This window comes from Haliotis rufescens, unplaced genomic scaffold (genome assembly GCF_023055435.1).
Source record: "Haliotis rufescens isolate VD_foot unplaced genomic scaffold, xgHalRufe1.0.p SCAF_5, whole genome shotgun sequence".
NCBI classification, from domain to species: domain Eukaryota; kingdom Metazoa; phylum Mollusca; class Gastropoda; order Lepetellida; family Haliotidae; genus Haliotis; species Haliotis rufescens.
This window is the reverse complement of record NW_025964223.1, coordinates 19,027,542-19,049,138: the sequence shown is the minus strand read 5'-3', so window position 1 is coordinate 19,049,138 and position 21,597 is coordinate 19,027,542. Positions and strand designations below refer to the sequence as shown.

At 42.0% G+C, this 21,597-nt stretch overlaps 1 long non-coding RNA gene across 1 annotated transcript; it reads left to right on the top strand.

Annotated features, from left to right (window-relative positions):
• The first annotated feature begins 6,086 nt into the window (after window positions 1-6,086).
• Window positions 6,087-12,269, top strand: LOC124145169. Its single transcript, XR_007218321.1, has 4 exons — window positions 6,087-6,196; window positions 9,298-9,490; window positions 11,037-11,518; window positions 11,969-12,269. It is a non-coding gene; the product is annotated as an uncharacterized LOC124145169 (long non-coding RNA).
• Window positions 12,270-21,597: the final 9,328 nt, after the last annotated feature.

Here is a 21,597-nt window from a genome sequence, read left to right as displayed (position 1 = left end):
CGGCTAGAACAGGGTGGATGTGGCTAGTGCAGGGTGGACACGGCTAGAACAGGGTGGATATGGCTAGTGCAGGGTGGACACGGCTAGAACAGGGTGGATGTGGCTAGTGCAGTGTGAACACGGCTAGAACAGGGTGGATATGGCTAGTGCAGGGTGGACACGGCTAGAACAGGGTGGATATGGCTAGTGCAGGGTGGACACGGCGAGAACAGGGTGGATATGACAAGAACAGGTTGGACACGGCTAGAACAGGGTGGATATGACAAGAACAGGGTGGACACGGCTAGAACGGTGGATATGACAAGAACAGGGTGAATATGGCTAGAACAGGGTGGACACGGCTAGAACGGGTGAATGTGGCTAACGCAGGGTAGGTGGGGCCAGAACAAGGTGGACACGGCAACATCAGTTTGTAAAGCATAACAACGTCAATGAACACTTTAAGAATCGGGGTTCCAGCTCAGAATGGGTTCTTCTGTGCGTTTGGAGGTTCGTGTGTGTTTATCTTGTCACTTCGACATCTTGGATTCTGACACAGAGTGGGTATTTTTGTGCTCCCAGAGGTTACAGGGTAGTAAGTTTTGTCATTTTGACTTCTTAGATTCTGACACAGAGTGGGTATTTCTGTGCTTCCAGAGGTTACAGGGTAGTAAGTCTTGTCATTTTGACTACTTAGATTCTGACACAGAGTGGGTATTTCTGTGCTTCCAGACTTACAGGGTAGTAAGTCTTGTCATTTTGACTTCTTAGATTCTGACACAGAGTGGGTATTTCTGTGCTCCCAGAGGTTACAGGGTAGTAAGTCTTGTCATTTTGACTTCTTAGATTTAGACACAGAGTGGGTATTTCTGTGCTCCCAGAGGTGAAAGGGTAGTAAGTCTTGTCATTTTGACTTCTTAGATTCAGACACAGAGTGGGTATTTCTGTGCTCCCAGAGGTTACAGGGTAGTCAGTCTTGTCATTTTGACTTCTTAGATTCTGACACAGAGTGGGTATTTCTGTGCACCCAGAGGTTACAGGGTAGTAAGTTTTGTCATTTTGACTTCTTAGATTCTGACACAGAGTGGGTATTTCTGTGCTCCCAGAGGTTACAGGGTAGTAAGTCTTGTCATTTTGACTTCTTAGATTCTGACACAGAGTGGGTATTTCTGTGCACCCAGAGGTGAAAGGGTAGTAAGTCTTGTCATTTTGATTTCTTAGATTCTGACACAGAGTGGGTATTTCTGTGCACCCAGAGGTTACAGGGTAGTCAGTCTTGTCATTTTGACTTCTTAGATTCTGACACAGAGAGGGTATTTCTGTGCTCCCAGAGGTTACAGGGTAGTAAGTCTTGTCATTTCGACTTCTTAGATTCTGACACAGAGCTCACCTGTATGTTGCCTATTAACTGATTAACAACAGAAAAGTGATGACATGACTTTATATAGATCACTGCAAAAAAACTGCAAGCTTGTATATGCTTTGGAATGATGATATATCCAAAGCATATACAAGTTTGGAATGATAGGATATACAAAAATATACAAGTTTGTATATATGACATAAACAAAAATATACAATTTTGTATATATAATGTATCCAAATTTGTTTTCTTTGTATATATTGGTAAAGGGAGATAATTGTTATGTATTTGTGTATAATTATTATATATGTGCATGATGATGATGAAGGTTATTGGCTGGCTGCATCAGGAACATTGGCTGAAATGGTAAATTGATGAAAGTCACTTGTAGCCGGTATCATATTTGAGCTGTTGAACCTGTCACTGAGAACTCTTCTTTAAAAGGACTTAGAAAATCTAACAAATTCATAATAAACGGATTCCACATACTTAATGTTCTCCACCTTTCTGTTTCGGTAATGACCCGGCACTTTGATCTGCTTCATCCAATAAACTACAGGGCCCACCTGCGCAAAGCGACCTTAGCGCTAAGATGATTGCAATTCTTTTATCGCTTTGTGCTAGTGGGTCCAGGACTTTCTAATGCGCTTATGTGATAAAACGGGTCTTACTTCGCGAAGTGCATCAAATCAGATGAGTACTTTGATTAAAAACATTTCCTTGTAGTAATTAATTTACACCAGTACGATATTATTCTAATTTTAACTGTTATACTCAACCAGGTTCGCCATAGACCATATAAGCTGGAGTTGTTTGCTTAACGTTAAGGATATATTTACAATATCTTAAATGTACTCTCTCTCTCCAGCATACCTAATCTTTCAAAGCCCAAAACTTCATAGCCATGCAACAATATTTGAGGGTTAAGTTATCAAACAACTTCTGCTGACAATCAACTGGGATTTCTAGTTGTCGGATAAGTTTAAAAACTGCACACATGGCTCTACTTGCTTGGTCACTAAGGGACTTGATACCGCTACAAAACCATTCATTGCCTGAAAATAATACACCCAAGTAGAGATACTGTTTAACAATCTCAATCTCACAACCTTGCAGTGTAAACTTAAGTCTTTTCCTCGCGTATCCTTTTGAAAATATCACAACCTTTTTTTTATTTGTATTGACTTTTAGTATCCATGCTTCACAATAATTTCCAAAAGTATCTAAAGCTTTCTGTAAATCTGCAGCAGTCTCCGACAGAGAAACAGTGTCATCTGCGTAAAGTTGGTTGGTTGGTTTGTTGTTTAACGCCGCACTCAGCAATATTCCAGCTATATGACGGCGGCCTGTAAATAATCGAGTCTGGACCAGACAATCAAGTGAATAATATCATGAGCATCGATCCACGCAATTGGGATCGATGACATGCATCAACCAAGTCAGCGAGCCTGACCACCCGATCCCGATAGTCGCCTTTTACAACAAGCATAGTCACCTTTTACGGCAAGTATGGGTTGCTGAAGACCTGGGGCGCGTTGCAAGCCACGAATCGCTCAGAGAAAGCAAATTAATCGCTCATCCTGATGTCTGCAACAGTTCGAAGCGCTTGCCAACTCTTCCAAAATGGCGGCGCAACTAGCGTTTGGTTGCCTTGACGTAATGAAGAACGTAATAGAAGAGGCTCGATGACGAGCTGATCGAATTTATGACTACTTTGAAGATGTACAGCAGGCTGAGGATGATGGGGTCTTCGCTGCCTTTGCTGATTTCCTCGTTGATCCACTCAAGAATTTCTTGTTCCGCTGTCAAAGTAAGGCGCCATTTTGGTTTGAGAACGAAGCGACCTCAGCCAGCGATTGTTTCGCTTGCAAGCGGCTGAAAGTTAGCGCACTGTTGTAAGGCGAATCGCTGTACATCGCTTGCAAGCGATTGGCGCTTTGCAACGCACCCCTATTCTACCCCGGAATCTTCACGGGTCTATCTGCGTTAAGAAGCCGGAATAACTTCAAAAGAACACCAAGATGACCGAGAAGCCAGGCTTCTGGGATACACCATGCTCAAATATTAGATTAAATACTTTCAGATAAACAGGCATCAAAGTGTTACAAGTGCCTTTGTTATATTCGTTAAATATGTTATCTAATCCACAACTTTTATTACATTTCAACCCATTGCAAGCAGATCCTATCTCTTCTTCTGTAAGCGGTATATCAAGATAATCATTACTTGGTAGATCATCAATATCAATATCGACTGCTTCTCCTATTGATTGTTCATTCAAACTTATAAAATATTTATACAACGTGTCAATACTTATATACTTTTATCAGATTCTTTTTAACGAAATGATTTTAAGATATTCCAAAATATTTTGGGGTCGTTGTTCTTGGTCACTCGGAGTGTTTCCGCACACTTCTGCTTGTATGCATAGCGCGATTGTTTTAACACTGTACTGTACTGTACTGTACTGTACTGTACTGTACTGTACGTTTTAGCGGGAGTTTGAAAACATTGTCTATTGTGTATAGTTTGTTAGCGTCCGAATTTATTTTCTGCATTTGTTGTAATTTTGCGAGCTGTATAGGGGGGATGGTGACAGAATGTACAAGCTTTGAACATATATATACTCGTATTTTAATAATCATGACTCCCTCAATGGAATCTGACCTCAGTATGACCTGATGAATGAATGAATGAATGAATTAATTAATGAATGAATTAATGAATGAATGAATGAATGAATGAATGAATGAATGAATGAATGAATGAACGAACAGGTCTATATCACGGTAGTCTAGGGGGCACTGCAACACGGACGTCCCAGTGTCACGGCGTTCATACATCATCTGGTCCGGAGGTTGGGTGATATTTTTCGCGGTATACATGCATACGGCTATTCGAGGTGACTATACCAGTCTACCGTCAGTTCTGCCAGGGAGTTAGTCTGTCTTACAGACCCTGATACAAATATAAATCAAATACAGCCCATGCAAGTCTAATGTTTGGCAAGTCTAGATTACTGCGGTATCTGAAAATGAAGAGAATCACTGGGCTCCCTTTTATTATATTTTTATTAAGATAACTGAACAACTGTTTTTTCTGTACGATATGTTCATTTCAGAGACTAGATGTTAGTCTACCAGGGAGTCTAAATAACTACATAGTCTAACCGCCATAGTTCTGTTGAACAAATCTCTTCCCTTCTCTCCTCTAGTGAGGCTGTGTGTTTTCAAGATACACCCTTAGGCATGGTGACCCGTGAAGATCCGGGGTAAAATAGGTCTTCAGCAACCATGCTTGCTGAAAAATGTACTATGCTTGTCGTAATCTGAGGCGCTAACGGGATGGGGTGGTCAGGCTCGCTGACTTGGTTGATGCAAGTCATCCCTCCCAATTGCGTGAATCGATGCTCATGATACTAATCACTGGATTGTCTGGTCCAGACTCGATTATTTACAGACCGCCGTCATATAGCTGGAATATTGCTGAGTGCAGCGTTACACAACAAACCAACCAACGTGGGCATTGTTTTGGGGACACGGACGCCCAGTCGTCCATGAAGCAGTTATTCGCTGTACAGAGTTGCGTCCCTTTTAATATTAACCCGTGGTTCTGGGTTCGAATCCCGACAAAACTACGTTTCCATAGTTTTGTCAGCAGTACAATCGAGTTCGTGGGTTTCACCAAAGTGGGAAACTCTTAGACATGCATAAATTTCGACTTTCCTCCCACATGAAGCTGACATGCTGTGATGTAACTGAAATACTTTTCAACTCACTAAATACACCTGTAATACTTGCACCTGGTTGCTATGGTAATTTCATAATCTTTCATACTTTTTGTATATGTTTACGCTGTCACCATAATCAATAAAACATACTCTCAGTCTTTGTCTTAATGTTTTAAGGGATGTCAGATCATCTGGTGTGTTGACAGAGTGGTAGTTGTCCAGCAACGAAGACAATTAACCCATGTGTTTACGTCAGTACAAGAAATCACAATGTAAGTGTCTTACTATTCATATATAGTATAATTCTGTAAAGCTAAATGATAAAAGGAAAATCACTGTTTTATTTTTGTCATCGTTTTTGTTAGTTTCATAGTTTGGGGGCATACGTTACAATAAATGGATCTGGGACGACCCAAAATAAAGATCATAAAAAAAACAGCTGTTAAACATACTTACTTTTTGTAAATATTAATCTTTGAAATTTTTTACTTTAAAAAGTGTGCGGTGAAAATAAAACATAAAAACAACATTTTATATATGTTGTTCAACATTTATGAAGACTTTGCTTCGTCGAGTACCTACCTGCATGTTTTCTTGTGCCGCTTTGATGTTAAGGAAGGTAACCAATTAAATGATTTTAAAAACAGTAATAATAGTTATACCAACATCCTCTCGATGCAAAGCAAATCCCCTCGATAACATATTTACATACACAGGTTGAGAGATGCATAACAATTAGGATCCATGAGCAGTCTTTTGATTTTCAATTTATTGAGGGTGGGGTCATTTGATTTTTTTCACAGTATGGAAAGTGCTTTGACTCACTCTGTAAATTTAGCGCGTGCACCAATGAGAAGACACCGTTACAAGGTACGAACAATCGGAACATCCCATTCGCTAACGGTAACACTGAACCGAGAAGTTCCGTAGGACAAGATGGCGTCGTTCTGTTAAAACAGCGGGACTATTCGAAAAGTGTGACAAAACCAGTGACTTCACAATGGCCGCTGTTAAACGCCGAACTAAAAGATGTCACTGGCAGTGACGAGGACGAGCTGAGTGACGATGACAATGACTGGCCTGACTGCGAGATGTCAGCTCCTCACGGGCCAAACGGTGCAAGGGTTAGTGTCTGGATAGGATTTGCAGAAAAGCTGATAACACATCTCTGTATGTGTAGCGGGGCGTGGAGTCATCCCACAGATGATATCCTTACCTTGTCGGCTTGGTGACGGGGTTAACCTCTTTGGTCATGTGGACAAGGCGCCCGACCTCTGATCAGAATCAGGTCCGTGGTTCGAATCCCAGCACGGGACTCGGAAATTTTATGGCCGCTACATATGCATAGTTTTCACGTGAATGATACTTTCCCAGAGGATTTATTTTCCTTTCACACATCTGGGGATGACGATTGTGAAGAAAGATAGTGCACGCCCCCATATTCAAGCCAGTTGCTATGCTTAGAAATCATGTCATATTGCTAAAATCACCTGCATGTGTGTAGATATTGAGTAACAATGCAGTTTACCGGGTGCAGCTTATTATAGCGCTAATTGGCACCGGTTGCTGACTCTGGCTCTCACTCAATTATCTAGGGTAGGTTACCCTCTCTATCCTTACTGACCTTTCCGGTCCAACACCCCTTTCCGATCCTTAGGGTTAGTTGTGAGGTACGGTTAGTTGTGAGGAAGGGTTAGTTGTGAGGTAGGGTATATTGGTCAGATATCCCTTCCAGTTAATTAATCCAATGTAATATAAATTCAAGGAAATTCTGTAAATTTTAATCAAGTTTTCATGAGAAATTGGCTACTGTGCATGCACATAAACATGATGAAGGTAAACAATCAGGTGCTGATGACTTGGTAAACAAGCACTAATTATTTGTGAAAGTGCTTGAGGACCTGTGGTAGGGTATTGGCTAATTACCCTATTCGACGTAATAAGCGCCCCGCTCTAATAAGCACCCATGGCGATATTTGCTAATATATTGGCAAGTGAACAATCCCAATTAGCACCCCTTCTGATTGATCAATGTACGCAAGACTTATTTATTCGTGTATAATACGCACTCGTGTGTTATATGCACCCTTAATTATTGGCAAATAATTTTTTAATTTGAAGTTTACACGATATACAGTTTTCCATTGGACGAGAGGTCGGTCACATGACCGGGAAATTGACGTTCATAAGTGTATACTTTTTTAATTTGAAGTTTACACGATATACGGCTTCTCCATTGGACAAGAGGTCGGTCACATGACCGCGAAATTGACGTTCATTTAAGAATTGACCTTCACTTTGTGTGAGTTCATTGGAGTATGAACCTTCATAGAGTGAGGGCCAAACTGTATGAGCTTGCAATTCTTGCAATTCTTAATTAAATTCTGGAAAAATATATCTGTCGTATATAAACAGTCAGGCCGTCAGTGTAAACCACGAAATTTATCTTTCCACTCTGTTTTTTCCTCCAAAATAATATTCTAATAAGCGCCCCCTATTTCTTATTTTGAGAGTGCCCTGGGCGCTTATTACGTTGAATACGGTATCCCCAAGATGTAAATAAATATGAAGTATATGATTGATTCTTTAAAATGAGGTCTTTTTACAATTATATCTACATCTTTTAGTTGCATTGTGAAGAAGATAAATTAACCTATTCCATATATTTAAACTAAACAATATTTGAGAGTAGTGCTTTAGCGGGCGCACTTTAAGTCAATTAGCGCCGTGTGGATGATCTTTGTCAGCTCGAAGTCTGAAGGCTAATGAATTAAACTACTGTATTCGACTTTTTGGTGAAAGAGTTTAAAGATCGTAAATTTCGTGTTTTATGCTTACAGCCTGAAATGATACTAAAGAAAAGTCTGTGCGTATTATACATGCCAGATATATTTTTCCAGAATTTAATTGGCCGTAATTAAGGGTACACATATCACACGAGTGCTTATTATACATGAATAAATAAGTCTTGTGTACATTGATCAATCGAAAGGGTGCTAATTGGGATTTTCACTAGCCAATATATTAGGGCGCTTATTATGTCGAATACGGTACTGGGTTAAAACAAGTCCCAAAGCAACCTATTGTTGTCAGGTGACTAAACTGATCGTGTGCTCAGGCTTAGAGACTTGGTTGATTGCCTGTCATTATTACCCAGATGGCTTGGGACATCATTCACAATTTCAATCACTGGTTTGTCTGGTCCAGACTTGGCTATTTACATTATTCCATGCAGGGTTACACAACAACATTTCAAAATGAAATAATTTTGATGCAGTTGATTATCAAAACTTACAATCAATCAAATCAATCAATCAAACTTTTGATTGTCAGTTATGACCAATCGTCAGGACATCATTTCTCTGTCCATGTCAAACACTCTCTGCAATTTTCGAATGGACAATTAACAACATTCAAACAATCAATCTATGCCTGTACATGGTGTATGATGTGGCATGTACATGTGATGTTTTGCAGTGTTCCCATTTACCGGTAATTATCAATTTTTTACCAGTAAAATTAGGCTTAGACCAGTAATTCATGTGACTGCCAGTCACTGTGGACCAGCAAATAAAGTGCCTTATACATCTTTGTTGTTGAACAGAACATCAGCGATATTCATATAAGTATATCAAATTAAGTTACTTCAGAGATGACGTCATTGCATTGAAAATGATGTTGAGATTAAAACCAGGTAATTTTCATTCGTTTTTTTATTTGTTAAAAGTTGGGACTGACAAAATTAGGAGGGGAAACTGGTAGTTTTTAGAGTTGCTGGTCCACCAGGACTGGCAGTTTCAAAGGCCAGTGGGAACACTGGTATTGCATCAATGCTTGGTCTCATGATATCTGACCCGTGAAGATTCCGGGGTAGAATAGGTCTTCAGCAACCCATACTTGCCGTAAAAGGCGACTATGCGTGTCGTAAAAGGCGACTTACGGGATCGGGTGGTCAGGCTCGCTGACTTGGTTGATACATGTCATCGATCCCAATTGCGTGGATGGATGCTCATGCTGTCAGTCACTGGATTGTCTGGTCCAGACTCGTTTATTTACAGACCACCATCATATAGCTGGAATATTGCTGAGTGCGGTGTTAAACAACAAACAAACAAACAAACTCATGATATCTTGTGACACAACATAAGGTGATGTATCGACACTACAGTGAATCACTGCAGCTTGACTTTGAGCATGATCAGCCCTTGATTTTATCTCTCTTCAGTGATGCTTCAGACTTTCAACAAGGAGACGTATGAATACAGGAGTTGTCTCCCTTTGAATGATCCCTACCTGCTCCGGACAGACCCATGGCTGGCAGAGCACAAACTCATCACACAGTTGCTGTTGAAAGTGGGAAAGCCTGACCCTAAAGATGATGTGGATTCTTATGTAAATGAATTTGTCAGTTACATATTGTAAGTATAGCATGAGCATGATTTGTGGTACCTTATGTCTGGATGAAAGTATTAGGGGTCTCAGGATACAATATGTATTCCATCTTTCCGAGGCAAGGGAGTTAACTGACTTTACAGGTCCAGTTTCCACCCATGCCGAACTAGGCTGGAATTATGGAGTTATATTTTGTCTTGACTTACGAGTCTGCATAGTCTAATCAAAATCGACATCCGGTTCGTAAACTGCAGTCCAGATTTCGGTTGACTGCAACATTTGCAAAATTTGTGTACCATCAACTTAGTGTCAACAGATATTTTCCAAATCCTTTCATGTTTTTGATCAAGGTGCTCACATATGAACTATTACAATATAAAGCTTGATTATCCATCGGATCGCCCTTGAAACAAATGCAAGTGATATGACAGGTGGAATCTGATTGGTCAAGAGGAGGGACATAGAAGGGACACAACTCGTAATAGCCACTGGTAGCTCTACGATCAAACCCACATATTCCGATTAGTCAGTTAACTCCCTTACCTCGGGAAGATGTATGTATTGCCGTACTGAAATGTCTCCATGAATTTCTCCATTCCATGTATCATAGCGAAAAAGATGGGTTGTCTCTCCATGCACTGCAGGGTGAGTCAGGATGGGTGTCTCTCCATGCACTGCAGGATGAGTCAGGATGGGTGTGATACATGCACTGCAGGGTGAGTCAGGATGGGTGTGATACATGCACTGCAGGGTGAGTCAGGATGGGTGTGATACATGCACTGCAGGGTGAGTCAGGATGGGTGTGATACATGCACTGCAGGGTGAGTCAGGATGGGTGTGATACATGCACTGTAGGGTGAGTCAGGATGGGTGTGATACATGCACTGCAGGGTGAGTCAGGATGGGTGTGATACATGCACTGCAGGGTGAGTCAGGATGGGTGTGATACATGCACTGCAGGGTGAGTCAGGATGGGTGTCTCTCCATGCACTGCAGGGTGAGTCAGGATGGGTGTCTCTCCATGCACTGCAGGGTGAGTCAGGATGGGTGTGATACATGCACTGCAGGGTGAGTCAGGATGGGTGTGATACATGCACTGCAGGGTGAGTCATGATGGTTGTGATACATGCACTGCAGGGTGAGTCGGGATGGTTGTCTGTACATGCACTGCAGGGTGAGTCAGGATGGGTGTGATACATGCACTGCAGGGTGAGTCGGGATGGTTGTCTGTACATGCACTGCAGGGTGAGTCAGGATGGGTGTGATACATGCACTGCAGGTTGAGTCAGGATGGTTGTGATACAACATGTAACATGCACTGCAGGGTGAGTCATGATGGGTGTCTATCCATGCACTGCAGGGTGAGTCATGATGGTTGTCTATACATGCACTGCAGGGTGAGTCAGGATGGGTGTCTTTACATGCACTGCAGGTTGAGTCATGATGGGTGTATATACATGCACTGCAGGGTGAGTAATGATGGGTGTCTATGCATGCACTGTGTATGTGTTTGAAGAACTGTTTTTGTTGCAGCACTATCTGATTGCTAAAGTATGTGGTTGTTGTTCGCAGCTCTGGGTCAAGTTGTTCTGTTTGCCACCTACTATCCCCGCCTGTTGAAGCTGTGTTTGATAAAAGGAATCTCATAGGGCAGCATTTGTGAAGTCAAGGGACAATCCTGGCAGGGCGTCACCTGTGAAGTCCAGTTATGAATCTGACAGGTCTACACCTGTGAAGTCCAGTTATGAATCTGACAGGTCTACACCTGTGAAGTCCAGTGATGAATCTGACAGGTCTACACCTGTGAAGGCAAGTGATGAATCTGACAGGTCTACACCTGTGAAGTCAAGTGATGGATCTGACAGGTCTACACCTGTGAAGGCAAGTGATGGATCTGACAGGTCGACACCTGTGAAGGCAAGTGATGAATCTGACAGGTCTACATCTGTTTAGTCCAGTGATGAATCAGGTCATGTGAAGGTGTTTTTAGCCAGGAACTGGTATGCTGAGCAGACTGGCGGACAACCAGGCCACTGGAGTGTTGACTTGAAAAGGTACGGATGTTTGTTACTTACTGTGCGTTTGGGTGAGATGTTTCTCTATTCCCCGGGAACACAGTTCAGGAAGTTTCCACAACCTTTCGGAAATGAGTAGAGATAAGCAAGTATGAGTCAGGATTAGTATGAATAATACTTTTACCCTTAACAAAATATTTGGGGACAATTACATTGTATGAAATGTGAAAATACCTCAGAAATCAGAGTTTGAGAAGAATAAAAACTTTCAAAAATTCCCAATTTTGAACAATATAGTAGGATTTTTGTCAATTATGCCTGCCAGTGTCGCCTTGTTTTGCACACTCGATAAATCATACAAATAGCTACAAATCTGAGGACTAGCGAAGGAGGTTTTACACAAGTCCTCTCGGAAAAGAAACATGGTTTGTAAGGCTGTCATAGACTATCTGTCGCATCTAATCACAGGATCTCTGTTTCTTCATTCAGCAGTTGGTTTGACTCTGTTAGGACAGACAGAGATCAGTGGACCGCCGTCCACCTGATGGTCAACTCTCCGATCACTGTCCTGTCTGGGAAAGGAGGGTGTGGCAAGACGTCCGTCGTCACCAAGCTTCCCAGTCATGCCTGTGTCCGAAGCGGCTTGAGATCAAGGTACAGACAATTGTTGATGTGGAAATTAAGCTTGACAATGTTGAAAGTTGAAGATGTAGGCTGTCCCTAGATTCAAGTACTGCAGTTGTAAACGTCATAGACCCCCTTAATTTTGAACAATGTAGATGGATGTAATTGCAAATTGTAAATTTCATTTATATTTTTCTTGCTTGAGCTGCCAGTCTTTTGATTAGAATTTTCGGCTGAATTTCATTGGTTACAAAGATGCCTTCTAAATCAATATGATTCCTTATTAGAATAGGCCCCTGTGCCCACTTCCACAAAGTGAGTGAGTGAATGAGTTGGGTTAAACGCCACTTTTAACAGTATTCCAGTTATATCGCGGCGTGTCAGCTTAATGTGGGAGGAAAGCCCGAAGTGATGCAGGTCTCAGACGTTTACCACTTCGGTGAAACCCACGAGCACGGGTATGGTGCTGACAAACCTAGAAACATAATCGGGGCGAACCGGGATTCGAACCCACAATCATAGGTTTCTGGCGTGCCCAAGAGACGCAACTCTGCACAGCGAATCGCGGCGCCTTAGACGACTGGGCCACCCGTGCCCCCTTCCACAAAGTGATCGTAGGGCTAAGATGATGATTACTACCATACTCTAACATAGACTTAAGATAGCCATAGCGCTACAATTGCTCTGTGAAACGGAAATCTTGCTCAATGCGATCTTAGTGCTACCATGATCGTTACTAACATACTCAAACTTAGACTTAAGATAGTCATACCTACAATTTCTTTGTGAAACAAAACTCTGGGTCCACTTGCACATAGCGATCCTAGGGCTACGATGCGATCGGGTGGTCAGGCTCGCTGATTTGGTTGATGCATGTCGTTGTACCCCAATTACCCATGGTGTCAATCATTGGATTGTCTAGTCCAGACTCAATTATTTACAGACCGCCATCATATAGCTGGAATATTGCTGAGTGCAACGTTAAACAACAAACAAACAACAAACTATTTATCTTATGTATGGAATGTTGTTACTGTTGTTTATCTAATTATTCCAGGTTAGAATAGGTCCCCAGCACCCAATGCTTGTGAGTCAACTGCCACGTGGGGATTCCAGGTTAGAATAGGTCCCCAGCACCCAATGCTTGTAAGTCAACTGCCATGTGGGGAATCCGGGTTAGAATAGGTCCCCAGCACCCAATGCTTGTGAGTCAACTGCCACGTGGGTATTCCGGGTTAGAATAGGTCCCCAGCACCCAATGCTTGTGAGTCAACTGCTATGTTGGGAATCCGGGTTAGAGTAGGTCCCCAGCACCCAATGCTTGTAAGTCAACTGCTATGTTGGGAATCCGGGTTAGAATAGGTCCCCAGCACCCAATGCTTGTAAGTCAACTGCCACGTGGGGAATCCGGGTTAGAATAGGTCCCCAGCACCCAATGCTTGTAAGTCAACTGCCATGTGGGGAATCCGGGTTAGAATAGGTCCCCAGCACCCAATGCTTGTGAGTCAACTGCCATGTGGGGAATCCGGGTTAGAATAGGTCCCCAGCACCCAATGCTTGTAAGTCAACTGCTATGTTGGGAATCCGGGTTAGAGTAGGTCCCCAGCACCCAATGCTTGTAAGTCAACTGCTATGTTGGGAACCTGGGTTAGAATAGGTCCCCAGCACCCAATGCTTGTAAGTCAACTGCCACGTGGGGAATCCGGGTTAGAATAGGTCCCCAGCACCCAATGCTTGTAAGTCAACTGCCACGTGGGGATTCCAGGTTAGAATAGGTCCCCAGCACCCAATGCTTGTAAGTCTCTAGACTAGAATTGACTTCACTGCCAAGTTTGGATCTGCTATTTAACACCAAGGACTGTTGTGCTGTAGAAAGTCAGTGGATGCTGTGAATGAACAGCGCTGTCCCCATTACATCAACCACACCCAGCCGCAGGGTCAGAAGCTGGACTTCCAGGATGGGGACAAGGTGTGTCTCCGGAAGAATGGGATCGTCCACCACCACACTGTCTGGCGACTCCGCCAGCAAGAGGGCACAGACCGTTGACAACCCTATGGATGTGGAACACGAGTCCTCTAGCAATGAACATCACAGTTAAGATGTTGCAGAAGCCAAGCCAAGAGAAGATTGTGTTTGAATTTTCAAAGTAATTGTGGAGGCATCCTCACTAAAAACTCTGTGACATCAGAAACAATGGAAGAGTTTAGTGAAAATGGTGGGATATTATGTGGAGAACTGGACTCAAGGGAGAGCTATGGATTCACACAGCTGAAGGGGAGGTCGCACTCTGCTAACGGTGATGGCTCCTGTGGAGATGGTTTGAGTGAGTGAGGCTTTCTATGAGCCATACTCACAAGCCCTGGAAGATGTGGTGTATGTTGCGTGCAAGAGCCAGGACTGAAATGACTAACAAGAAGTTGACATAAGCCAATTAGAAATCAGCTTTCTTGAGCTTTACAGCACTCGTTTCAACCTGACGAATTTTGAAAACTGAACAAATGAACATTCCGGAATGTCTAATATGTGGTTGAGATTGTATAGCAGTGCTTCCCACATACTGTGCAACGCCTCCTCCGTTCAAATGTTTATCCCATGGAAGCCAGAGATAGATAGGTAATTTTGACGGAATCAGTCGTACGGGCCGTAACTGTCGTTTGGAATACCCTGTATTAACGTTTTCGAGGTTGCATGATGAGACAATACATTCCAACTGTCACTTTCATGATCTGGTAAGCCACGCTTTGATTGATCTTATGAAAGGTCGTTCTGACATGACCTGTAATGGGATGTCCTCAGATCTTTGTTTAGCGACAGCGAGAACTCAGATCTGATTTTAATGAGATTGCATATATGTCTAATTTACAATACGCAGGGTCATGAATGTGTGATGCCTACATTCCACCAGTAAATATAAGATGTCTACGCGATGAATTACAAAGAACAGTGAAGAACAAAGTGTGGTTTGATTGACAATAAAACATGGTTCTATCATGACGTCCTTTCAGGCGATTTAAACATGCGCTCGCAATTTGATGATGTATATTGGGGCGACGTTATTTTTGAGAGGGGAGTGTCTAGTGAGTTGTTCCACATAGATGTAGCTGGGCCACGTAGATAAATGTGATGGCCGATTGATTACATCCAAAAACGTTCGAGATATGACAATCAGTATTGGGAGAATCGACGTGAAGATTGTGAGAATATGAGGGAAATACCCACCTTTGCATAAAATAGACTTGTCCGACATTGCTGAGGTCGGATTCTATTGAGGAAGTTATTATTTTAATACGGGTATATATTTTTAGAGCTTGTACATTTTATCATCATCCTCAAAGCAGCTGTTGATATCTCATATAAGAAGAGTTGTTTCTCGTACAATAAAACACTGCAGGAAGAATGAACCATGAGGGGCGCAGTTGTTTATCGTACAATATTTCTTAAATATAAATCTGTAAAGAACTACAGGTTGGCAAGTTGAAGGGTAATTACGCTGTGTTTTATTATAGTGCAGTATTACAGGAGTTTTTTCATGCATACACCTACGCAAGTAAGTAAAAATAAGATGGGTAATTGTGATATATTGTTCTTATTTCACACAAACATGCTCTGTTTGCATCTGAATGTAGCACAGTTACAGAACTTGAGAGGAGAAAACTTGAGTCATCACCAGCTGTATGTATGATTTGCTGAAAAGTGTGAAAAGTTTACCCACAATTTGATATATTAATCTTGTTACTGGTTTTGCCCGATTTGTTTTTGAGACATTTTGTATAATTGTGTTTGTTAATATATCATAATTTCTTTAAAGAACTCTATGTTAAACTTTGTAGTTATTTTTATGCAGTCCCTATTAGTGTGGGTTTTTCAGGACATTTGAAGGAAATATTTCGTAATGTCAGTTAGAGGTTAGCACCACATGATCTGTATGTTTATGCAGAAGATGCAGAAAGTCCACACCCTTGAATATGTACATTCCTCTTTGTATATATATTCACATGTTTGTATATTAAATGTTATTTAAGAAAGAAGTCCATTTTCATGTTTTATTTTAGTAATGCTAGGAGCAATGCACCCAGCCAGCTCTATCTGATTAATGGCTGTAAAAAAACCAAATTGAATCAGAATGTAGAGGTTTTATAATCGATCCACTGTTGCTTCATGCAACAAGGGGGCGGTCGGGTAGCCTAGTGGTTACTGGTCACACCGAAGACCCGGGTTCGATTCCAGACATGGGTACAATGTGTGAAGCCCATTTCTGGTGTCCCCCCGCCATGATATTGCTGGAATATTGCTAAAAGGGGCGTAAAACCATACTCACTCACTCACTCATGCACCAAGCTTGGTACTACTAACAAACATTCACCAACAGGCGGCAGCCGAACAATGTGATACAAATCTGTATGCTGTTTTCTGTCGTCCAGTCGAAGCCTTCAAGATTTCGGCCATCGCCTATCTTCTGGTTATAGGTAGACAGAAGCCAAGTTAATAGAGCGTTGTGGTGAAACCCAACAGCAGAGGTAAGCTGCTGACTAGATTTGTGATTGCTCAAAGATGTAAACCTATGAAGGGAGGTAACTCTGCACAAAAGCAAGTGGTCCGTGGTGTGGGAAGGTGCAATGGGGGTTCAAAATTGCGTTCAATATTATTTTGCTTATATAGCGAAGTGAATGTGTCTGTGTTAGTGGCTGCATGTACTAGTCTGGATTAATGACGGTTTTATAGTGCTAGCCCACTGAGATAAACCCATGCTGCTGTTTAACATAAATACCCCAGACCCAGACATATTATACTGACTCTGAGCCTACTAGTCCTTGTTTAATTCCTTAAATGCCAAACGCCAGGTAGGGTAACAACAAGTACCATCTTTTAACACCTCTTGGTATGGCACAGCCAGGTTTGACCCACTGACCTTCAGCTCTCCGATACTGCTACACCATGGATGCGGGCCAATGGTGTGATAAGGAAACAATTCATCCTCTGGGTTTAAGGGCTGTCTAATGGAGCCATCCTGATAGACCTGAACTGCTCTAGGACCATGTGCTGGAGAAGGTAGGTAATACAGTTTGTCTTCTTTCAGAAGATGAAGTTCCTAGTAAGTGTGTTACAAATACAGACAATGTTTCTTTGAGTTGGATGGGTAACTTTGGTGGGGTAGCTTAGTGGTAAACATATTCACTCATGATTCCGTAGGTGAGGGTTTGATTTCCCATATTTGGGCAATGTCTATGTACCACCCACTCACGGACTTTCCACTCACCCAGTTTGTACATGTGGTTGCAGTGAAGAGCTGAGGCAAGTGTGTACGAGATGCAGGGATGGACATGCTAATTGTGGCATCATGAAGTGTCTTGTTTTGTTGTTGTTGTTTTTTGTTGTTTAACACCGCACTCGGCAATATTCCACCTATATGATAGCAGTCTGTAAATAATCAAGTCTGGACCCAACAATCCAGTGGTTGACAACATGAGCAATGAGCTTTGAACCAATAATTGGGATACAATGACATGCATCAACCAATCAGCGAGCCTGACCACCCGATCCCATTAATCACCTCTTACGACAAGCATGGGTTGCTGAAGACCAACTCTAACCCGGATCTTCATGTGACTACCAAACTTACTCACTTTAAGGTAATTAATGGTCTGAGACACTACTTCATCATGGCTGCACATGTCAGTGGTGCGGCTTCCAGAAAGACCTACCAGACAGCATTAGAAAGAACTTCCTGGGTCCAACCTTCCCTTATCAGTAGGTCTGGGACAGTGGAGTAGCCTAGTGTTCCCTTGTCACACCAAAGGCCCGGGTTCAAATCCCCACATTTGTGTGAAGCCTATTTCTGGTGTCCCCCACTGTGATATTGCTTGAATATTGGGGATCCCATGACCTGCCATTAATCCAGCTTCTCTGGGACACTGGATCATCACTGTACACCACTAGGCCCTGCCAACTCAGCAAATCTATCTGCTTCCTTTGTGGAATGGACCGCCTCCGTGATCTGGTGGTAGAGTGTCCACCCAGAGAGCAGAAGGTCCGGGGTTCAATCCCAGGCCCCATCAGACCAAAAGATGTTAAAAGATGGTACTTGTTGTTACCCTGTCTGGCACTTGGCATTAAGGGGTTGGCTAAAACAAGGACTGGTCGGCTCAGAGTCAGTATACTGTGTCTGAGTTGGGTATTCATGTTCAACTGCGGCATGGTATCTCAGTGGGCTAGCACTATAAATCGGCATCAGTCCGGACTAGTACAAGCAGACACACACACACACACACACACACATATACATGTACATGCATGTCACTATATTAGTGCAATAATCTTGGACGCAACGTTAAACCCTATTTCACCTCACAGCACCTTTGTGGAATGAGCAAATGTTGTTTTATGCACCATCAACTATATCATTGTGGTCAATCTATGCATGGTCAGGTAAATGGTGGTCTACACCATGAGCAAAGCTTATCTTAAAATCCAGTGATTGACATCAGGAGCATGAGATTAGCAATTGGGATACAATGACATGCATCATTCAAGTCAGCAAGCCTAACCACCAGATCCAGTTAGTCACCTCTTACAAGCATAGTCGCATCTTACAGCAAGCATGGGTTGCTGAAGGCCTATTCTAACCAGGATCTTCACTGGTAACATCTAACAGGTTTGTCAATGTATGTTGTCAGTTGTGTGCTCAGTGAAACTAGTCGCTACATGACTGAGAGCACTCATGACGCATTAATTTTTGACTCATTAAAAAAGAACTCTTCTGTGCACTGGTGTACACTTCCTCCCTTTTGATACATTAAATTAAAACTTTGCTGATTTTTTGTCTTGACTGTTGAGTTGGTTGGATCATCTTTACAGAACCTACAGTGAACTCAACAGAGAAGCAGGATTATGTCAACTCTGTGGATAGACTAGGAGAGTCCAGGGTGCAGTTGTACAAAGCGATCTTAGTGCTAAGGTGATCATAACTCCCATACCTTCACATTGACTTACGACAGTCGTAGCGCTAAGGTGATCGTAACTCCCATACCTTAACCTAGACTTGTGACAGTCGTAGCGCTAAGGTGATCATAACTCCCATACCTTCACATTGACTTACGACAGTCGTAGCGCTAAGGTGATCATAACTCCTATACCTTCACATTGACTTACGACAGTCGTAGTGCTAAGGTGATCATAACTCCCATACCTTCACATTGACTTACGACAGTCGTAGTGCTAAGGTGATCATAACTCCCATGCCTTCACATTGACTTGTGACAGTCGTAGCGCTAAGGTGATCATAACTCCCATACCTTCACATTGACTTACGACAGTCGTAGCGCTAAGGTGATCGTAACTCCCATACCTTAACCTAGACTTACGACAGTCGTAGCGCTAAGGTTGTTTTGTACAAGGGCTCCCAGGGCAGAAAATGTACACCTACAGTACCAAGTGTTCATAAAAGGTGACTAGACCAGAATGGATTATTGTCATTGGGTATATATGTCCGATGTGGCTGCAATTTAGTGTATGTATACTACTCAAAACAAGTTAAAGAGCACCCTATTATTTTATTACTATGGTTACTCTGTCGCATGATTAACTATGGTATTACGGAAGAATCAAGTGTTCTTTAACTTTCTTTGAGTAGTATATAACATCATACTGTCCCACAACATGTAACCCAGGGTCCCGTTCCACAAGACAACGCTTTTAAGGTTGACATTTTACAGCTTACGTTCACCCCTGTAGGTTTGTGTTGTGGAACAACTTTATCTTAAAATCAAGCCATCATCGTAGTATTTACAATGTCTGTGTGAAGCCACATCCCTCGTTATAGCGCGAGTATTCGCGTTAAACGTAGTCATCCGAAAACTATGTCCGGAAACCTATGACCCGACGATAATGGCCTTCGGGGAATGTTGTAGCACGGACGTATATACGTCTTTGGTTGTAGTATGTTTTCTGTATGCAGCTAGTCCAACTTTTTGGGTGTACGGACTAAAAAGGCGCCTTGCCCAAATGGGCCCAAATTTTCGAAAACGGCCCGTAAAAAATATTGAAGGTCACGTGTCACTCGTCATAATATTTCAATCATGTTTAAAACAAAGAATTAAATCAATTACAAAGTCACAAACAATATATATTTTAAACACATAGCTATAGAATATACATCATTCAAGAAACTGTCATTCTTTGATGTCAAATATCACAAATAGGATTCATATACATTACAAATACCGTATTCGACATAATAAGGCGCTCCTTCAAATTAGAAATAGAGGACTCTTATTAGAGTATAATTTTGGTGGGAAAAAAACAGAGTTGAAAGATCGTTAATTTCGTGGTTTATGCTGACTGCCTGAAATGATTCAAAAGAAAAGTTAAAGAAAATTTAACTGCCCGTAATTAAGGCTGCATATAACACACAAGTGTGTATTATACATGAATAAATAAGTCTTGTGTACATTGATCAATCGGAAGGGGTGTTCACTAGCCAATATTTTAGCAAATATCGCGCTTATTAGAGCGGGGCGCTTATTACGTCGAATACGGTAAATGAATGTGTTCATTATAACCACAGCTAGTCTTCTTTTTCACAGTGAGTTTACAGTTTATGTCGGCCTAGTCACCGGGCGGATGTCCCGAGCCATTATTTAGAGTCTTCAATGAACATATTTACTTCCTAGACGAGGCGTGTACCTTATATTCGGATTAGCACACTCCGATTTTTATCCCTGAACAGGTCTCGGCAACTTCTTCATGCAGGTTACTGGATGAATACAATGTATTATTAATCATTGATTATCGGAAAGGGGTTATGTGAACGGCAAACAAATCTCAAACCTGTGCGTGCGTATACGTTCGTGATTTATACAACTCAAAAGAAGTTAAAGAACACCCGATTTGTTTCATGCTCTAGTTCAATCAATAGTCTTTATCTGAAAAGAATCGGGTGTTCTTTACCTTCTTTTGATTAGTGTACATTAATCGAATGCCGACATTAGACTACAACTCGTATTACTTGGTGCAAAAGTCGAAAGAAGCAGCTTTTTCGTTTAACAATAAATGGATCATTCGAACGTGCAATCGTTTCAGCCTATACAGTTTAACGAGTGTTTTTTCGGCAATTATTTCACCCTGAAACCATCCTTACTATTTTGGGGTTCAATTCAGTACTGTTGACTGTCTATTTAAGATATGTGCACAGATGATGCATTATTGAGCATTTGTCGTACTGAGAGCGCAGGTGAAAAAAACGAAGCAATGGAGTTACTTCCCTTTCTCAAACATCATCAGGGCGCCGGGTACAGAAGGTGATAATGGAAGTTTAAAGATTATTGGATTTATAAATCGTCGTGCATATCCCAACCTGGAAACTGCATACCGACTCCGAGGCGATCAGTCAGGGTAATAACAAGTACCATGTTTAGGTATGATGAGGCCAGGGGATCGAACCACCGACCTTCCACTCTCCGGGCAGATGCTGTCCACCCGACCACGGAGGCGGTCA